This window comes from Notamacropus eugenii, chromosome 4, assembly GCF_028372415.1.
Source record: "Notamacropus eugenii isolate mMacEug1 chromosome 4, mMacEug1.pri_v2, whole genome shotgun sequence".
Classification (NCBI taxonomy): domain Eukaryota; kingdom Metazoa; phylum Chordata; class Mammalia; order Diprotodontia; family Macropodidae; genus Notamacropus; species Notamacropus eugenii.
Window position 1 is genome coordinate 99,012,178 of NC_092875.1, and position 17,131 is coordinate 99,029,308.

The following is a 17,131-nucleotide window of genomic DNA, read 5'->3' on the forward strand; positions in this document are numbered from 1 at the left end:
TCCCACAGATAGTAAACATTAGAGGTTGGTGAGCTCGGGTCCTAAGACACCGAAGTCAGGACTTGTTCCACCATATCCTGTTGCCTTCTCCATGAAGAAGATTGCTTTTGAACTGAAACTTGATCAATGGATAAGATTTCAGTAGATGAGCTTCCATTTGTTGCTGCCTTCTATTATAATTCTATTTGCCCTATTCATACTCAGTGAATTCATTCTTTTTCCTTCTAGATGTTTAAACTCCCAGATATGTTGACAAAGCCATTTTAAAAAAAATCAAAGCATTCCTTCCTTGCTCCTTTAATCATTCTTCATAAATCATGCATTACTTTCTTTCATCATTTTTAAATGTCTGGTTTCTCTGATCTGACCAGGTTCTCTTTCCTCACTTCCTTTTTGTTGAGGTCATCACCCAAATGAACACTAGCTGCCCAGAGCTTACTGAATTTCCCTAGAGAATCTCAGCTATTGCCTTGATGGGTGAATGAATGGATGGATGAATAATTTCACAAGTAGAAATAATTCATGAAATACTTATTATGTGCCAGGCACATTTTATGACTAGAGACATAAATACATAAAGGCAAGAGTGCCCCTACCCTTAAGGAGCTTATATTCTAAAAGGATGTTTCACAGAAAACACAGGAAAGAGGCGCTTGTATTTTCAGTCTCTAGCCTCTAACAGGTTCACTCTTGATCTGGTCAAACAGGCAGATAGCTTCAGAGAGGTTAATAATCAACTTTATTCTATCTAGTCAAATGGTTGCTGGGAGAACCAGCTCCTACAGCATTGGGAGGGGGGGGCGTTTAGAGGGAAGAGGGGTAAATACATGTGCGATTTGATGGTATCAATTGAGACACATGCTTGTGCACTCCCCTAAATCCCTTCAAGCCTCATTGGGGGCCAGCTGAGGCACATAAGATTCCCCATGCTTTTTTCCCATGGATTCCCCCTCACTGACCAATGCCCACTTGCTTTTATAGGGCAATCAGGCAAAGAAGGCATCTTGCCAACATTAAGCTCACAGGTTAACTTTAGCAATATTGTCATTCTGAGCAAGCATAGTCACCCCTTATCTGATGGTGCAGCCTCAGTAGGACTGTCTGTCACTACAATTCTAAGGACTACTATCTAGGACCCTTGAGACTATTCTGGGAGGTATCAAACATCTGGAAAGTAGACATTCCTATGGGCATGGATCCTGAGAAACTAAACTCTAAAAGGATAACAAAATCCTCCTTACATACAAAGTGGGGAAGGCAATATACACAGGCAAGTGATAATATTTGCATATTGGTCAGGAAAGTCACAAGGATGCTGAAAAGAGTCAAAGGATAATTGACTGATATTGTGTTTGTCCTTCTCTGCAGAAGAAGACCATGCCATCAGAGAAATGATGACATGACTTGCACTTGACTTTGTTTTGAGTGAGGGAGGGCTGTGCAAGGTCACCAGCCTTGCTTTTCCTCCCAAACCATCTGACTCCAGTGAGCAGATATTCATCAGGATGACTGGAGATGACCCAGGATACACTGGGAGACCTTGACCCCTTTAGGCCAAGATCTTTGCAGGTACTCATTTAGGGTAAAGTATGCCCATTCATTTAATAGATCTGTTTAAGAAGTAGCCAGGGCATGGTCCCTTTAATGAGGTAAAGAAAAAGAAACACATCAGGTTGGGAGGGAAACAGCAACAGTTCCTACTGATAATCACTCTAAAGCCAGGAAGGTCCAGAAGAGCCCTTAGGCAGGGGTCCATTGGTGTTGGAGCTTCAGAGTGCAGTAGGTTTAAGGCTTTGGGAAAGGGAAGGGAAGGGAAAAGAAGGGAAAGGAAGGAAAGGAAAAAGAAGGGAAGGGAAGGAAACTAGCCAGTAAAACCCAAGTCAACTGGGCATCTTTTGGCCACCCATATTTTCCTTCCTTTGGAGAGGAGAAGGAAGGGGAGGTGGAGGTAGACAGGAGAGGAGGAGCTGAGTTACCCAGCTAGCTGGGTCCCCATTCAGCCAGCTGCATCTACTCACAGGGTGTGTTTGTCCTTCATTGCTGAAGAAGACTGTGCCATTGGAGAAATGATGACATGACTTGCACTTGACTTTGTTTTGAGTGAGGGAGGGCTGTGCAAGGTCACCAGCCTCATTTCTCCTCCTGTTGACTGATATAGCCTTTCCAGAAATGGTAGTGTTAATTGATTATTATCCCCAGAGTTGGTGGTGGAATGCGTATGTATGGATCAGCTGAGGGTTATTGAGGATAGTGAACAGAAGGGCATAGGGATGGTGATAGTGAGTGTGGGTTGGGCTAGTTATGGTGATTACCCATCAGTAAGAAAGTCAGGTCCTCAGAGAAAGAGCTGGAGTTCTGGTGGGAGTTGAAAACTCTGGGAGAGAAAGTGAGGGTGGTGTCTTTGCACAGCCCTCCCTCCCTCAAATCCAACTCAACTTCAAGTCATGTCATCTTCTTCCTGATGTCATAGTCCTTTTGCAGAATGAAGGACAAACCACAACCTGTGAGTAGTCCAACTCCTCCCTTCTCCCTTCCCCCCACTTCCTCTCTCCTCCCCTCTCCTCTATTCTCCTCTTACACATGGGGTATCATGCCTTTACCTGAGGGTATTCTGCCCAAAGAAGGGTAAATTTTGATGGCTGAAACCTGTTATCTTGGGGTTTACTGGCTAGATGTCTTTCTTAAAGACCATGTCTTAAACCCAAATCACTCTGTTTCTCATTGATTGAAATAATAGGTCCCTGCCCAAGCACTACTTAATGGTTATTTTTTTTTTTACTCTGATGGCTCAGAGTGAATGTGCAAAGTCACCAGCTACATTTTCTCCTCCCGAGACATCTGGGTCTAGTGGCCTGATATAGAACAGGAGGACTAGAGATCTCAGGATGCAGTGGGGGACTTCATGGATTGGACAATAGGTCTCTGCCCAAGCACCACTTAATGGATATTATTTGGGCCCTTCTGGCTCCCGGTGAATGTAAACAGTAACTGTTTCTCTTTCTGGCCAGCAAACCAAAGGGTCTTCCTCTCCCAGTTTAATTTTTTAAAATTTTGATTAAAGGGGCCATACCGTGACTCTCTTCTTAAAAAAGCCTATTCACTGAATGGGCATTGCCTCACTCAGAGTGAGAAACTGGAACATCGTAAGCGCTTAATAAGTGCTTGTTTCCTTCCCCTTCCCTTCCCTTCCTAGCAAGCATTAGACCCTTCAGATCCTAGCATCTTAATAAATGTATGTTGAATGAATGAATAATAGATGTTCAAGAACTACTTGCAAATTGGAATGAATACAACTTCCCTTATTCATACTTACATATAGCATCTAGTGTGGGAAATTTTAAATATTTAAAAATCTAGGCCATTATCAACAAATGATTATTGGCAGCTGGGAGTTGACATTGGACTGCTGTTCTGTATCTTAATTAAAAGCAAGCCATCTTTCTAACCACAACAGGACAAAACCTTTTGGGAGTAATTCTTTACAACCTTTTGATTAGTTAATAGGATTACATTAAAATCAATCTTTTTGTTCTCCTTCATATGGAGTTACAGGCTAGACTGGGGCCAGTCCCTGCTCCCCACTGGGACAGTGGTCTTCCTGCTGTGATATCATTCTTCTCATTATTATTGTACACTGCCTTTATTTTTTTTATTGCAGTGCACTGCATGTAGGTGTCTGTGCATTCTGAATAGCAGTTATCTTTTGGGCTCAGCTCTCTTTGAAGTGGGTTGTTATTTGTGTTTGTTTTTAGTGGAACTGATTTTTGTCTGTGTTCTAATACTTTATGTTCTAAGGTTCTTTTCATCTTGAATAGTTTATGTTCCAATGTTCTAGTGTCACAAAACACCTGCTAGCATAAATTTAGATTCGATGTAAGGGAAACCTTCCTAATATTTAGAACTCTTCCAGAGTGGAAACGACTGACTTGGAGAAAATGTTCACTGGAGGATTTCGAGCAAAAGCTGAAGGATCACATTTGGTATGTTGTAGAAGGGATTGTTTTTCAGGTAGGCATTGGATTAGGTAATTTCTGAGGTACTTTGCAAGTTCTGATATTCTGTGAATTTAAAGCTCTTGTAGTCAATGTTCTATGTTCAAATAGTCTATATTTTAAGTTCCCATTCAGTGCTAACCTTCTATGATACTATAGATTCTAAAGTTTCCATTTATTTTTTTTCCTGAAATAACATTAGTATTTTGTCATGACAGAGTACACAAGTTAATGAGGGAAAAGCTAAAACAAATGGGAAGAGGTTCCAGTGATCAATGAGGTCATGTGGGAGCCTGGGATTCCCCAAGTGCTTTTCTTTGGATGTGATCTCACTTCAGACATTTGATACTCACTAGCTGTGTGACCTTGGGCAAGTCACTTAACTCCAACTGCCTCATCCTGGGTCATCCCCAGTCATCCTGATGAATATCTGGTCACTGGATTCAGATGGCTCTGGAGGAGAAGTGAGGCTGGTGACCTGCACAGCCCTCCCTCATTCAAAGCAAAGTCAAGTGCAAGTCATATCATTATTACTCTGATGGCATGGTCTTCTTTGGCAATGAAGGATGCAGATACAATCCTCCTTTTAGCTCAAGGAGTCATCCAGTGGGTATTTTATGCCCTTTCAGTGGACTGCAGGTTCTGCCATGTTCCTTTCAACAGACAGGGTATAGGCCCTGGAAACCCTCTCTTCTTGCCCCCCTCCCCAACTTCCCCTGAACTCTCCCACCGGCCCTGGCGTTGTCCTAAGGCTCATTTCAGTATAATTCTTTTAACTGCCCTTTCATTGTGACCCTCATTGTCTACACCTGACCCTATCCTAGAGCACCATTCCTTAATTCCATCTAGACCCACTTCTTGACCACTCTAAAGAAGGTCCATCTTGCCTCCAACTAAGTTGCTCAGATTCTGTCTGACCTGCTTGTCAATATAAGCATCACAAATGCTTAGTTAGATTTCTTAAGAGTCTGATCAATAGTGCGGATTCTTAAAATCTCTCCCACTCCAACTAGTATTTTAATAAATCCTGTATCTTGACTGAAAGAATACTTGGGTTAAATTCTTTCCAGGTGGGACCTGTGTCATTTGCCCTTGAATTTTGGAGTTCCCAGAACCCTTAGACCACAACATTATGATATTTCAAGTGTCAACATTCTCCATTTCTGCCCTAATATTCTATGAATCTGTGGAAGCTTCTTTAGGGAAAATGAAAGGCAGAATTTGGCTTTTTTCTTACAGGCTTTTAGGATGAGAGATCTAGTGCTCAAAAGGACTTTATGAGTCATAGGTTTTAATCCTCACATTTTATAGATAAGGAAACTGAGGCCTGTGCCTTTATTGAGATGAACATATTTCCGTCTAATTATCTAAGAGTTGAGAGGTAGAACTAGGATTTAATCCTGGATCCCCTGACACCAAGTCCAGTGTACCTTCCATGCTACTTTATGGATTATCTTTTCAAAGTACTTTACTGCAAATGGCATTTAGGAGAAGCAGGTTTAGGGTAGGAAAGCTGAGTTTGCAATTTCACATTGAGAACCTGCCCTGCCATGTATAAAGGACTTCAGATTGGTTGGAAATAATCCAATTCACTTGAAAAGTTAATTGAGAAACATTTTTCTAAAGTGTAATAACATGATGAGGGATATTCTGACCTGTGTTAATAGGATAGCTTTGATGTTATTTCTGTCCCCAGAGGATTAGGGTGTTACACCTGCCAATTTTGACTTGTTTACATGGAAACTTAGAGAAAATACTTATAAATAACTTTATCCTTGTTTTATGTACCATCTCTCAAACTCTACCCCCCCCCCCCAAACCTTATGAAGTTGCTATGACAACACCAGCTGCTTTTGGCATGAGAGGAGGTCATCCTATTGGGAGAATGGAAATTAAGTGATTTTAATGAAAAAGATGAAAAATTCAGGTCAGGAAACTAAATATTGCTCATTTATGTATATATAATGAAATCATTCTGAATGCATTTATTGAATACTTTCTATGTACAACACATATTTCTAGTCGCTAAGAGTACAAAGAGAAGAACAAAACTGTCTCTACTCTTAAGAAGCTTACATTCTATCAGTTAGTCAATGAATAGTCTATGCTGTGGTGGGACAACCTGTAGAGATCATCCTTTAGCACCAATGTCAGAGATTTGCATTATTCCTGGACAATGAATTGGGCTCAGAATTGAACAGAAGTACAACAAACTAGATTTAACTTGGGTAATTCTATCTTTTTATCTATTGTATGCTTCTAGTGGTGTTATACGTCTACAGATCATGGAATACCACAGTATTTAAGGCATCAAAATTGTGGGTCATCCTGAGGGCCATGGTCAGATGTATGGAAGGTGTGACTGGCACACATGAAAGATTGCATCCCATAAAAGATACAATCAATGGCATTTCTGACTAACAAAAATGACATGGGCCTACTGTGTAGGGAGAGCAAAGGATAACAGATGCATTGGTCCCACAGTTAGCCACATAATGACAAGACAGAGCAACTCCATTGCATATTGAACAGACTCTTTATAAAGATGTTTTGGGAGAATATGAACAAGAATAATGCAAAATAAAAAAGTATAGACTGAAATATACCATTAAAAATGGCACCCATGTCAATGAGCTCATGGTGCCATGAAAGCATTTGTCTGTCATATGACTCAGATGAACTACATCATAAGATATTTAAAGAACTGGCTAATGAGATTAGTAAAGGATTGTTAGTTTTTGAAGGATTATGAAGAATGGAAGAAAAACTTCATGGTTTGTTTTTTCAGTTGCATCCAACTTTTTATGACCCAATTTGGGATTATCTTGGCAAAGATGCTGGAGATGTCATTTTCTTCTCCAGTTCATTTTGCAAATGAGAAACAGGAAAACAAGGTAAAATGACTTGCCAAGGATCACACAGCTAGTAAGTGTTTGAGACCAAATTTGAACTCAGATGTTTCTCACTCTGATTCCTTGTTTTGTTGTTGTTCAGTCAATTTTCAGTTGTATCTGATTCTTCATGTCCCCTTTAGGGGTTTTCTAGGAAAGATACTAGATTGTTCCCATTTCCTGAGGCCAGATTTGAACTGATAAGAATGAGTCTTCCTGATTCTAAGCCCAATCCTCTATCCTCTGGGCCACCTAGCTGCCTACCTCATGGTTGGAGGAAAGCAAATTTCCTCATTTTTTAAAAAGAATAGATTTTTCAGCCTATTAGCCACTGAGCTCAACATTGATTTCTAGAAAAATCTCTGCTTTATTATTATTTTTTAAAATATATAATTTATTTATTTTTCAGTTCTTAACATTCACTTCCACAACAATTTAAATTCAAGACTTTCCCCCTATCTCTCCTTACCCCCCCACCCCATGACAGCATGCACCCCATCCACCTTTTCCTCCAGCCTGTCCTCCCTTCTATTACCCATCCTTCTTCCATCCCCCTTCCCTCTATTTTCCTGTAGGGCAAAATAGATTTCTTTACTCCATTGCCTGTATAGCTTAATTTCCAGTTGCACACTAAAAGAATTTTTAACATTCATTCTTTAAGCTTTGAGTTCCATATTCTCTCTCTCCCTCCCCACCCACCCTCACTGAGAAAACAAGTGATTCAATATAGGTCATACATGTGTAACAATGCAAAACACTTCCATAATAATTATATTGAAAAAGACTAGACACATTTCCCTCTGTCCTATCCTACCCTTCATTTATTCCATTCTCTCCCTTAACCTGTCCTGCCACAATAGTGTTTGCATCTGATATTATCCCTTTCCCCAAATTGCTGTCCCTTCTATTATCTTCCCTCTCCTATCCCCTTCCCCCTTGCCTTCCTGCAGGGTAAAATAGATTTACATATCCAATTGAGTGTGTGTTATTCCCTCCATAAACCACATCCCACGAGAATAAGGCTCAGTTATTTCTTTTTGTCTCCCCCTCTTCCCCTCTATTGTAAAAACTGTTTCTTCCCTCTTTTATGTGAGATGATTTGCCACATTCTACCTCTTCCTTTCTCTTACTCCTAGTACATTTCTTCGATAGTAAATTTTATTTTTTTAGGTATTCTCCCTTCATGTTCAGCTCACCCTGTGCCCTCTTTCTCTGTCTCTGTCTCTCTCTCTCTATATGTACACACATACACCTATGTATATATACACACCTACACATATATGATATATACACATACATACATATACACACCTACATATATATATTCCCTCTAACTACCCTAATACTGAAAAAGATCTCATGAGTTATAAATAACATCTTTCCATGTAGGAACGTAAACAGTTGAACTTTAATGAGTTCCTTAAAGCTTCTCTTTCCTGTTTATCTTTTCATGTTTCTCTTGATTCTTGTATCTGAAAGTCAAATTTTCTATTCAGCTCTGGTCTTTCAACAAGAATTCTTGGAAGTCCTCCATTTCATTGAAATTCCATTTTTTCCCCCTGAAGTATTATACTCAGTTTTGCTGGGTGGGTGATTCTTGGTTTTATCCTATCTCCTTTTACCTCTGGAATATCACATTCTAAGCCCTTCATTCCAAGTGTAGAAGCTGCTAAATCCTGTGTTCTCTTGATTATATTTCCACATTACTCGAATTGTTTCTTTCTGTCTGCTTTTAATATTTTCTCCTTGACCTGGGAAATCTGGAAATAGGCTACAATATTCCTAGGAGTTTTCCTTTTGGGATCTCTTTCTGGAGGTGATCAGTGAATTCCAAAAGTGGACTCTGCTGCTGGAGTGCCTGCTGCTTTCCTGGAGTCAGGGCTGGGGCTAAACTACACACCCCTCTCACCCAGGTGAAAGAGTTTTCTTACTGACGTTTGAAGCTGTCTTTGGCCTTTGTGGGTTGAGAAATCTGGGAAGTAAAGCTACTACCTGTGATTCAGTGCCCTGAAGCCTGCTCCAGTCCTGTCTGTGCAGTGCTGCCAAAGCTGGGCTGTGGTCCATTCTGAGCCTGGTATGATAGCCTTTCCTCTCAGCCTTGGATAGACCTTTCCTCTTGACCTTTCAGGCTATCTTGGGCTGGAAACCTCTTTCACTCTGTTGTTTTGTGGCTTCTGATGCTCTAGAATTTATTTAGAGTAATTTTTTGCAGGTATTTTATGGGCTATGAGGGGAGAACTAGAGTAGGTCCATCCTTCTATTCCACCATCTTGGCTCTGCTCCTCACTTTTTACTTTATTATAAAAGGGATGATTAAGGCACAGCTTAAAAAGGAAATAGTGATTAAAATGAGTCATCATGGCTTTATTAAAAATGAGTTATACTGTGCATACCCTTAGATCCAGCAATACCACTACTAGGTCTATATAACTGTATCCCAAAAGAAATTTTTAAAAAAAGGAAAAAGGATGTATTTGTACAGAAATATTTATAGCAGTTCTTTTTGCTGTGACAAAGAATTGGAAATTGAAGGGATGTCCATTATTTGGGGAATGACTGAACCAATTGTGATATATGATTGTAATAGAATATTATTGTGCTCTAAGAAACAAAGAGCAGGATGCTCTTAGAAGACCCTGGAAAGATGTACACAAACTGATGCAGAGTGAAGCTAGCAGAACCAGGAGAACATTGCACATAGTAACAGCAATATTGTGCAATAAACAACTATTCTCAACAATACAATGATCTAAGACAGTCCCCAAAAGTTCATACTGAAAAATGTTCTCTGCCTCCAGAGAAAGAATTGATGGCATCTGGATGCAGACCAAAGTATACTATTTTCTTTCCTTTTTTCATTTCTCCTTTTTTTGTTTCAGTTTTTGTCCACAAAATAACTGATATGGAAGTATATGTTACATGATTACACATATATAATCTATATCAGATTATTTTCCCACTCAGTGGAGAGGGAGGAGAAAAGAAAGTATAGAATTTGGAACTCAAAACGTAAAAAAAATCTGAATGTTAGAATTTTTTTTTACATTTATTTGGGGAAAAATAAGATACTGTTTTTTTAAAAAATGGGTTTTACCAGCTAATCTTACTCCCCTTTCCTTTTTTTTTCCTATAGGGTTTCTAGATTGATATCTTAAAAAGAATGTTACAGATACAGTGTGTCTAGATTTTAGTGCATTATTTGACAAAGTCTCATAATCTTGTGGAAAATCTAAAGATATATTGAAACCACAATAGTAAATTCACATGATTTGGGACCTGGTTTAATAACTGGGGCCCAAAAGTAATCATTAACTGTTCAATATCTCCTTGATTGGAGTTCTCCAGTAGAGTGCCCCAGGGATTGGTCTCACATTTATCAGTGAGTTGGGAAAGGGTTTAGGTGGAATGATTTTCAAATTTACAGATCATATAAAATCTGAAGGGAAAGCTAAGGTACTGATAATTGAGTCTGAAATTTTTTTCAATGACAGACTGGAAATGTGGGCTGAAAACTAATGAGATGAAAATTAAAAGAGATACAATTAGATCTTACAAAAGTAAACTTTCCCAAGTACAAGATCTTCAAAGTATGCTAAGATATTAATTTGAGAAATAGTTGGGGGCTTTAGTGGACTGAAATTTCAAGATGAATTAGCAATGTGATAGTGAAACTATGAATGCTATTGTGATCTTAGACTGAAGTGAGGCACGGTATCAAAGGTTAGGAAGGAGATACTGTTTTTGCTGTAATTAGCTGTGATCTGGTTACATATGGAGTATTGTGTTCAATTTTGGATGCCTCAGTTTAAGAAGGACATTGATAAGCTGGAAAGTATCTAGAGGAGAACAGAACAGCCAATCTCAAGTTCATTCTGCACAAGGTCAGTTGATAGAACTGGACATATTTAGTATGGAGAGGAGAAAACTTAGGTGGGGCATCTTAGATGTCTTAACATATAAAGTAGTGCATAGGAGGGGGATAAATTTGTCTATCTTGACTCCTTAGGGCCAAACTAAGAGCAATGAGTGACCTTTCAGAAGGGGAAATTCAGGGTTACTGTAAAGAAAAGCTTCCCAACAAGGAGAACTAAGCAAAAGTGAAACAGGTTGCTTTTGGTGTCAGTGGGTTTGTCTTCACTGGAAGTCTCCAAGCAAAGCCTTAGATGACCACCTATTAGGTTTGCTGTAAAGATGAATCTTGTTCAGATATGAGTTGGACTAGATGGTGCCTAAGGTCCTTTTCACCTCAGATTTTGTGATTCAAGAAATATAGAGTGGACATTTCCTCCCCAATAGAAAGTTAGCTCCTTGAAGATGAAGGCAGGAATACACACACACACACACACACACACACACACGCGCGTGCACACACACACGCACACGCACATACGCATGCAAACAAACACATACACACATATATAGCTGAACAGAAAAAGACACTGGAATTTGGAAACTTCTTTAAGAGGTAGCCAACTTCCAAGCATAGGAGTCACAGGAGAAAAAGATGTGAGGACCCTACCAGGTCAATTCATTTGTTCAGTCAAGAATATAGAGCCTAGAGGGAGAGCAGTATAGGTTGCTATACATGTTTCCCATATATACATATACATACATGTGTATATATACACATATACACATGTATATATACATATGTGTGTATATATACATACATATGTATATATACATTTACATACATGCATACACAGATACATACTATTTGTACTATATAATTTCCTATAAATAAAGACAGGAAATGTGGGTTCAAGTCTAGACTGAAAATAGCTATGTGAATTTTAAAAATTAGCAGCTTCTTTGAGCCCTGTTTCCTCCTACATCGTCTTTTTCTCTTCACTTACATAGACCCCATACAAGCACTAAACACCTCACTCTGGATTATTACCAAAGATTTATCTGGTCTTCCTGCTTCATATCTCACCCCATCCTTTGCTGAGCTACTGTGGTGATTTTTTTCTGGTGTTGACCTGACCAGGTCAATTCTCGGCTTAATGAGTTCAAGTGCCTCCCTATTACTTCCAGGATCAACTAGACTCCTCTGCTTGACATTTTATTTCTTCATAACCTAGAGCTTTCCTAGCTTTCCAGTCTACTTATACTTTGTTCTTTGCCACACATTACATGTGATGACTTTCAGTTTCTAAATTCATCTCCCACCTCTGTGACTTTCCATTGGCTGTGTCCCCTCCCTGGAATGTTCTGTGCAGTGACCTCTGACAAGTATCCTTGGCTTCCTTCAAGACTTAACTCAAATCCTGTTTTGCTCAGGGATCCTTTTCCATTCCCCCTCAGCTGCTGGTGCCTTCCCTCTGTGATTATTTTCCATCTGATCTCCAAGTATTTTGTATTAATTATATTATATTATTAATTATATAATATTATATATTATATTTATATTTTCATATTATTTAGATATATAATATATTAGTATATTATATATAATACATAGATACATATTTATATATAATATATAGTACAATATAAATTGATTATATATAATTATATAATTAATTCTATTCCTTCTTTCTGTTGATTATTTCCAATTTATCCTAGATAGAGCTTTTTTGCACCTAATAGTAATAGTAATAATTAAAGCTAACATTTATGTAACACTTACTGTGTGCTAGGCATTGTGCTAAGCATTTTACAGTTCTCTCATTTGATCCACACAACAACCCTGGGAGGCAGGTGCTGTTATTATCCCCATTTCACAGATGAGGAAACTGAGGCAAATAAGAGTTAAGTGACTTGCCCAAGATCACATAGCTAGTCAGTGTCTGAGGCCAAATTTGAACTCAGTTCTTTCTCACTGATTTCTCATTTTGTTGTTGTTCAGTCAATTGTCAGTTGTATCAGACTCTTCATGAGTTGTTTTGGGGTTTACCAGTTAAATATAATAGAGTGGTTTGCCATTTCCTTCGCCAACTCATTTTACAGATACAGAACTGAGGCAACAGAGTTAAGTGACTTACCCAGAGTCACACAACTAATAAGGGAAGATAAGTCTTTCTGACTCCAGGCCCAACACTCTATCCACTACACCACCTAGTTGCCCTGTGAATTTCTTATCTTTTAGTATAAATTTTAGTACACTTCCTGGAATTTAGTAAGTGTTTTTGGATGGATGACTTCTTGTACCTTGCTATTTGATTATTGTCTCCCCCATCAGACCTTGAGCTTCTGGAGAGCATGGGCTGTGTTTCTGCCTTTCTTTGTTTCTCCAGAACTTATTCACTGCCTTACACACAGGAAGCTATCAATTAAAGCTTGCTGTGGACTGACTGACTCTTCACAAGGTTATTGTATGGGGCAACGCCTTTACAATTGTAACACAACTTACTATTCCATATGAAAGTCGTACTTAAATATTTAAGCACATATAATAAGCATGTGCACACCTGTTGGCATATTTGTTTACATATAAATATGTAAGAGTGAAATGTGGATCCGTGCAAAGAATTAAATACATGTTTGCATGTATATAATATATTGTACCTAAAGTATCCCTGTGACACCAGGTACACATGCACACAAACACACACACAAACACACACATGCACACACACACACTTAATGAAGGAGGTAATTGGTGGACTGGATGCACCATTGGGATCAAGGGTCCTGAGATTCAGATTCAGAGCCAACTAGATGACTCAATGGATAAAGAACTGAGTCTGAAAGTCAGGAAGACCTGAGTTCAAACCTAATCTCAGATACTTACTAACTTTATGATCCTGGGCAAGTCACTTAACCTCTGTTTGTCTCAGTTTCCTCAACTGTAAAATGGGGCTAAAAATAACACCTACCTTGCATAGTTATTGGGAGAATCAAATGAGATAATAATTGTGAAGTGCTTACTTAGCACAGCACCTTGCACATAGCAAGCACTACATGAATGTTAGCTGCTATAATGATATTGATGGGCCTGCCACTGACTAGCTCTGCAACTTTCAGCAAATCTTTTCACATCTCTGGTCTTTAGTTTCCTCAACCATAAAGAGGGGATGATAATTTCCTCTGAATTTCTCTCATGGAGTTGTTTCTAGGAACAAACAAGATAATGAATGTGGAAATGATTTATAAACTCAGAGAAGGCAGGATAATACCTTCCATTTGCGTGCGCACACACACACATACATATACACATACACATTAATTTTTTTGGAAAAATACATCTGGCTGAATCAAGTTATCTACAGATTTATCTCCCCAACTCTCCTGACTTGACCCAAGAATTTTTCTTAATTCCAGAAGAATTAGAATTAAACTTTACTATTTTCTGAGAGATTTCTACAAGATGAGGAAACAAAACATAAGGAAAAAAAGAAATCTCTTGCCTCAGGAAAGGAATAATTGTCAGAAAACTAAATAATATGCACAACCCTTGAAGGAATGATGATGAATTGAAGGTACAAAATGAGACGTACATTTTTTTGACATGACCAATGTGGTGTTTTGTTTTGTTTGACTGTGTTTATCTGTTATAAGGTCATCCCTACCCTGTCCCCCTGTTAGTTGGGGGAGTAATCTGAAAAGAGAAGGGAAAATAAAAAGGTTATGAAAACACAAAACAGAACAATAAAAGAAAGATACTGAAATATTAAAAATAATACATGCAGCATAGAACAGGAAGAAGACCAAAAGAAACTACAGACAAATAAGAAAACTTTGAAAGTTATTTGTTGAAATTATTATATACTTAAGAGGAAGCTGACTGTAAATGCATTCTTGGTTTCATACAATTATTTTTTTCTGTTGAAGAAAAAATTATTTCATAATTCCTAAAGAGAAACAAAATAAACTCAAACCAACCACAAAAGGGAGTTGAAAAAGTGTGTGAATGTCTTAGGTGCTGAAAAGCCAAGCAAAGTAGAATCTTTTCTTGTTTTTGTTTTACCAATAGTGCCTCTGATTGAATAATGTGATTAAAGATCTTCCCCTCACATTGAAGGACCTGCCCCTTGAGGGAAGCTTGATTAGGGGAGTTGTTTTCTAGGAGGATGCTTAGTACCTTTTATTTTTTCTATTGAGGCACTGGGTCACAGGGTCATGCTTCTGGCTCTGAAAAGTGTATAAATTCTCTGAGGGTGAGGCTTTACTTTGGGGTTCACTGACTGGAAGTGTTTCTTTGGCCAGAGAGACTCTGGGAAGCTACTAAGGAGGCCTTCCCCACCCCCCATCTTCCCTTTTGAAAACCAGATATTGGTACTTCCCTCTCCGGTAAATACATTCAGACAGTTGGATCTGTCTGTTGAATTGTAATGTATGAATTGATTATAGTCAGACAGAGGAAGCCATGTCTGTTGATCTTTGATTTCTCTGTATTTTCTCTGAAGTTCAGGGTGCTGACCTTTTCCTCTGAACTAACTGAATGATACATGTGTTTGATTAAAGTGATTGTTAGCCACTCAAAAGTTACCTTTCTTTTAGAGAAGCAGATCAGAGAACCTGTGGTAGCAGGCCCCACTGTGTATGTTGGTATGCTTACTGTTATATTGTAGCGACAAGGATGGGATCTGCACAAATTAAAAGGAAGTGTGAGGCTAGGGATAATTGTCTGTTGTTTCCCAATTGTGGTGGCTATGATTCTGAGGAGCCGCAGGAGGTGGCCAAAGCCTGGGCTCAAGTGGATTAGCCTGGCTCTGGACTTTGCTAGAGGGGTGAATGCCCTGAGATTGTATTGTATGCAGAGCCTTGGAATAGGAGTGGATTACTGCATGCTGAAAGACACAACATGTGTGGGATGGCTTAGGTCCCTACATAAATCAATTACTCAGAGGCCTCTCAAAGTGATGACAGAAAAGAGATTTATTCAATTCTCGAGAAGCGGGGCTTACCTGTAGGAGTAGGAAAGCCGAAGACAAAGAAAAGGGCAGTGATTTATATAGACCCTAATGCAAGTCCCTCCTCCCCACACTGACCATTATCCTCATTAGCTGAGAATATGATCTTACATTCTAGACACGAAATCTAACCAATACTTTTTGAAATGAAGACATTGAGGAATTATGTGAGTTTTGTCCAATCATTGAGACCCTAATACACTACACAGTTTTATATCCTTATATGGAACTATTCCATTCTAAAAATATTGTAACCTTGAGCCTTTAGACCTTACCTCACCCCTGGGAGAAGAATTACAATCTAAGAAGTCTTCACTAAATCTATCCCACTCAAGCAGAAGCAGAGAACAGCCTATGTGCTGACCTTGGTGAGATGAGAGGAATTGGATGGCAGAGCTGCCTTTGCTGCCTTCATGCAGACCCAGGTGGAAGCTGGGAGTGGCTGCCTCCTGTTGGAGGAGGAACCCAGGAGCTCAGAGTTCAGCCCTGGGGCAAGATTGGGACTTAGCAGCAAGGAACTAGTGTGTTATTTTGCAGCATTCTCCTGAGACAGTTTGGGGCCTAGGGTGTGGAGTTGCCTATGGTGGGTGGGGGGAAAGTGTTATGTACCCTCATGGAACTCACCCTGATGGCCCATTCATCCCTTATGACTTGGAAGCAAAGGTTAAGACCAACTTGGCTCATTAGAGCACCTGAGAGTACAGGGTGGGGAGGACACACCCCCACTCCCAAGAGGATTTTGCTTGGACATTTCTGTTTGGGATTGAGAAAGGAGGTGCTGGTTGCTCTCTGCTCAAAGAATGATGTTATGTTATGCCTGTACCTTTGTGTCTGTTTAAAGCCATTTGGCCACCTGGTAATCAGCTGCTATGTTATGTATTCTGCAAATGTGAATTATGTTATATTTACTTAAGAAATGTTAATGCCTATTTGTTCCAGGATCCATGGTCATTTAAATTTTAAGGCCAAGATCCTGGAAGAGTGGAGTTTTAAGGCCAAGCAGAGTAGAATCTTTTGCTGTTTTTGCTTTAGTAAAAGTGCCTCTGACTGAGTAATGTGATTAAACTGGGCCTACCCATTGAGGGAAGCTTGATTAGGGAAGCCGCTTTGTAGGAGGGCCCCTTTTGTTTTTTCTGTTGAGGTACTGGGTCAGAGGATCATTCCCTCTGGCTCTGAAAAGTATATAAATACTCTGAGTGTGATGTTTTACTTTGGGACTTATTGACTGCAAGTATTTCTTTGGTTAGATGAGGACTCTGGAAAGCTGCTAAGGAGCCCCCTGGCTTTGAAAACTCAGATGTCAGATGTTGGTGCTTCCCTCTCTGGTAACTCTGGTCAGATAGTTGGACCTGTCTATTGAATTGTAATGTATGTGTTGATTATGGTCAGA

General features: G+C 39.3%; 1 protein-coding gene across 1 annotated transcript in view; it reads left to right on the forward strand.

The window, feature by feature from the left end:
- The first annotated feature begins 2,292 nt into the window (after positions 1 to 2,292).
- The window catches only part of FAM135B (family with sequence similarity 135 member B), a 441,077-nt gene continuing 426,238 nt past the window's right edge, over positions 2,293 to 17,131 (forward strand). The window contains exon 1 of the mRNA XM_072602991.1: positions 2,293 to 2,503. The gene's annotated coding sequence lies outside the window, so the exon portion shown is untranslated. The remainder of the gene's footprint in view (positions 2,504 to 17,131) is intronic.